The sequence below is a fragment of the Dryobates pubescens genome, chromosome 5 (genome assembly GCF_014839835.1).
Source record: "Dryobates pubescens isolate bDryPub1 chromosome 5, bDryPub1.pri, whole genome shotgun sequence".
Taxonomy (NCBI): Eukaryota; Metazoa; Chordata; class Aves; order Piciformes; family Picidae; genus Dryobates; species Dryobates pubescens.
In genome coordinates, this window is record NC_071616.1 from 18,563,140 (window position 1) to 18,568,109 (window position 4,970).

Sequence of the window (4,970 nt, forward strand, 5' to 3'; positions counted from 1 at the left end):
CTTTTATTCGGGGCCCCGGCGCGCCGGGGGCCGCCCTCGCTTTGCTTGAAGCCAAACGCCTGCCCCACACCAGGCCAGCGCCAGCCTCTTCCCCGCCTCCCGCCACCCCTTTCGCCACCGCTTCGCAGGCAGCTCTGTTCTGTTCCCCACCCAGCCTCGCCGTTCGCTGCCCTGCGCTGCCGGGTCCTGAGGCCGCCCCGGGAACCCCACGGTGCCGGGGCTGGCGCAGTCAAGGCTGCGGCGATAAGCGTTGGGTTTGTAGGGAAAAGGGCATGCATGTGATGGTCGGTTTCTGAGAGTTGGGCCCGCATATTTTCCTTCCTCGGTGTATCCCCGAGGGCAAAGGCGGCTTCTCGGCCTTTGGCGCTGGCTGCTGCACGCCCTCGGGCACTTCTAGGGTGGGTTTGGTTCTGGTGTTCAGAGATGAAAAGCCAGTGCCCACCTTCCTGAGGAGAGCCTCACAGAGAACCAGCAATGCCTATTCCTCCCTCCCCCACAGCATCTGTCCAGCAGCCCCCAGCCCACCTGCAGTCCCCCCTGGCCTTTGTCACAGGCCAGATGCATCCCTTGTGCAGGAGGCAGCGGCTCATTTCTCAGCATGGAGGTCATCCCCACCTAGGTTTCCCCAGTGATGCTACCCTTGGCCATGCATCCAGCTGCCAAGGCAAATTCAGTTTGGGTATACACTCACTCTGGCCAGTGTTTCAGACCTTGGGTTTAAACTCTCAACATCTGTGATGTTGTATGCTCACAAGGGCTAAAAACGTGGGGACTGGCATTTCTGGACATCGCATCACTTTCATCTACAGCTCTGCACCATAGATTTGCTAGTGCTTATGTGCATAGGTGAAAAAATGTAACTGTCTTCATGTTACCAATCTTTCACAGCAGGAGGTATGGATATAAAAGGGGAGCCCGTTTTAATTCCTGCCTCCTTGTCACTCAATGTAAGTGTATGCAGAGCTCCTGTAGGACAAGCCACACAGTTGTTCAGCCTGTTCCCAAAATTTCACAGGCTAAGGCCACTCATCTATCAATCAGAAGACTGGGCCACATTTATCCTGCACAGCTGCCTGCTCTGTCCCAGCTCCACATGGATTCATGAATCAACTCCTGAATTGTCATAAAAAAATATCATTACAGCATTCTAAGGCAAAACACTGCCATGTTTTACCTTTAAAACTTTAGGTTCTGACTGATTTTTCAGCAAAGCAGTCAGAACTTCATCCAAATAACAAAGGAAAGGTGACAGAAAATTACAAATACACCACCACCAACATAGTTTGTTTCTGTCAAAAGCACCAATGCGTAACTGTGTTGAAACCTTTTGTTAATTAAGTGGGTTTTGTGTTTCAGAATAGACACAGGCCTTTGCAGGTTATGAAGGAAGACCACCACAAGAACTATGACTGTTCACAGTTACATGTCACAGCTCAGATTGCCTTTTATGTCCCTGTTTTCTCTTGTTTTAAGGAGTTGACACCTATTTTTGGCAAGTGCAAAACACAGTGTAATGGGACTTTAATGCCACACAAAACATAAATAATATAAATTCAAGTAATTGAAAGTATTTTCCTTACATTTCGGTGGAAAATTAGGGCACGATGAACAAATTTTCTTGTTGCAGAATTCAGCTGTCCATCCCTATCAGATAATTGTAAAACAACTTCTGGATCTTATTTCTTCCTTGTGCTAAGTGTGGGTGCTACACATGCAGTTGTGAAGCTTTGCATCACAATACAGCAGAACAGGCAGGATGAAGGTGGAAGAGGATGTACACTGCACTATATACTCCTAGTAGGGATTTTCCCACCTATCCTTGAAGAGACAGGTACACAGCAGCTAGGGCAGAGCAGAGAGAGGATGCACAGTAGAAGCTCACAAGGTCCCAGCACCCTGTGACTGGTGAGTAGTGAGAATTTATCCTGTAAATCTGTGCTCCATCCCTTCCTTTACAACAAAACTGAGTAAAATAGATTTCTCCTGTTAAAAATGTTTGGTTACAGAGTTCATGTGCATTTGCACAGCTGCACCACTGCCTGTCCCCAGGATTCCAATGACAGACATGAACTGCCTGCTTAAGTGCATCAAGACATGCTCAGTGCCAGTTCTGGAAAAAGTTACAAGATCTTCCACAAGGTAATGTCCATTTTTGCTCTTTTCCAGCTTATAAAAAGTAAATACGCTCACCTCATTAGTTTTATCTTAATGACAGATAAATGTACTTAAGGAATTAATTATACACACCCAGGTCTATTAAAAAGATTCAAGATTCCCACCAGGTATAAAGCAGGAGAGCTACCACATTCTGCAGCTTTTACATGTGGCTGCTGTAAACCAGGCAAATCATACCAGACTCTGAGATACTTTCTCACCCCAAAGCAATTGGTCAAAGATTGATGGGAGTCTAGGGCTGCCACTTCCACTCTAACCTTGATGTCCAGCAGTGCTCTGAGTATCCTTGCTGGAGTTACAACTTTGAGTGTTGACAGTAACATACTTCTTTCTGTTGGCTCAGAGCCACCAACTACTTAGAGAATCATAAAATTGCTTTAGTTAAAAAAGACTTTTAAGATCATAGAGTCCAACCATTAACTAACTCTACCAAGTCTGGTGCTAAACCATGTCCCTTAGCGCCACATCTCTGTTTCTTTTAAACACCTCCAGGGAGGGGGATTCAAGCACCTCCCTGGGAAGTCTCTTCCAGTGTTTGATAGTCATTTCAATTAAGAAGTTTCTTCTAATATCCAATCTAAACTGCCCCGGTGCAACTTGAGGCCATTTCCTCTGATCCTAAAGAGCTATTTGACACAATACAAAATGAAATTCATGGTCTCTTAAAAGATCACATCATGCTGAAGCCCTTGGATTTGTCTGATATCTGAATTCCCTAGGAAAACCAAAAATATTTCTCTAAGGTCTCAACTTAGTTTCCACATGAGAAGCCAATATTCATTCTCTGAAGAAGCCATTACTGCTAACACTTTTTAAAGCAAGTCAACCAAAGTCAACCTGAACATCAACAGAATGAATGACAGTTCTGTTGCACTTTGCCCTGTGGCTGATACAGACAGCACTTTGGAGTTCAGCAAACATATTTTCATATCTATACAAAGTATTTCACTGTGTTTGTGAAGTGCAGGAGCCAAGGCTAAGCTGAAGTACAAGGCTCCAAAAACAAAAAGAGAAATGGTTACCAGTGTGGGAGGTCACAGCCTTGCTCCACACCTTGCTGAGAACCTTGCTGATGTTCCCTGGGGCTGTGGGGCAGCACATAAGAGAGAGATTAAACTCTGTACTTAAGATGGTAATGTGCCTTGTTCTTAAGATTTACACAAATTAAACTGATACATTTCATGTAAATGACAGCAGGATGAGCTGCCTTCTCTCTCCAAAGCAATAAGGCATAAATAAATGCTTGATTAGATGGATGCTTCTATATATATTTTTTTTCCTCCAGATGTGTAGCATTGAGAAGACCTTGTGCAAGAGTGCAATGGTGCCGTGGCACCAGCAGATGAAGGGATTGCAAGCTGTCCTGAAGAAAAAAAACTTGGGGATACTGGTGGATGAAAAATTGGACATGGGTGCTTGCAGCCCACATTCTACCCATCTACTTTGTTCTTGTGAGACCCCACTTGAAGTACTGCATCCAGCTCCAGTACCCACAGCACAAGAAAGACATGGACCTGTTGGAGTGGGTCCAGAGGAAGACTATGAAAATTACCAGAAGGCTGGAATACCTCTGATGTGAGGACAGGCTGAGAGTCAGGATTGTTCAGCCTGGAGAAGGCTCCAGAGAGACCTTCTTGGGGCCTATAAGAAACATGAAGAGAGACTTTTTTACCAGGGTGTAATGACAGGACAAGGGGTGACAATTTTAAACTAAAAGGTGATGGATTTAAATGGGATATAAGGATGAAACTTTTTTAAATGAAGGTGGTGAGGCACAGAAACAAGTTGCCCAGAGAGGTGGTAGATGCCCCATCTCAGGAAGTGTTCAAGACCAGGTTGGATGGGGTTTTGAGCAATCTGATCTAGTGGAAGATGTCTCTTCCCATCATAGAGGGTTGGAATTAAATGACCTTTAAAGGTCCATTCCAACCCAAACCATTCTGTCTCAACAGATAGAGATTCTATAAAATGAGTACATTTTCACAGATTCATGGGTGAAGTGCTTCCTCTCTGAATGTACACACTGGAGCCTTGGATGGCTTGATGGTGTCCCTGGTAACAGTATGGGTGTGAATATTTTTCACCGTACTGTGATGCAATTTCTTTGATCCATGTTAGAGTAAATGAAGCTCCAGTGCAATCACCTGAGGTTATTTCAGTGTCTGTGTAAGACATAGATTTGAAAAATGCTCTTACTTCACTAAATTAGTTAAGCAGGTACAAGAACATTAAAATGAATAGCAGTTAGAGCAGCACTATATTCACTTTTCCTGTATTTCCTCTTCCACTGTGAGCAAATCAGAACAATTTCTAAGGAAATGAGCTCTTCACTTTTAGGAAAGCAAAATTTTAAGGAGAATCTGCCATAACATGTGCACAAGAGAAGTGAAGGCAGCTTTGACTCCATGCTCTCTGCTTCAGAATGCTACCTATGCTATATGGGTTACAGTTGCTAAAAGGGAAGACAAATAACCACACATCCAAAGATTGTCCCACCTAAATGCAATGGAGCACCATAACCATTTGTTACATAAAGCCCTTTGATTGGGCAGTGGATATCATGGAATCACAGAATGACAGGGGTTGGAACAGACATCTGGACATCATTTAGTCCAAGCCCTGCCCTGCTAAAGCAGGGTCACCTAAAGCAGGTTGCCCAGAATCATGTCCAGGCTAGTTTTGAAAATCCCCAGAGAAAGAGACTCCACAACCCCTCTAGACAGCCTGTTGCAGTGCTCTACTACCCTCAAATACACATTTTTTTCTCTATAATTTTTATTTTATACCTGGTTTAA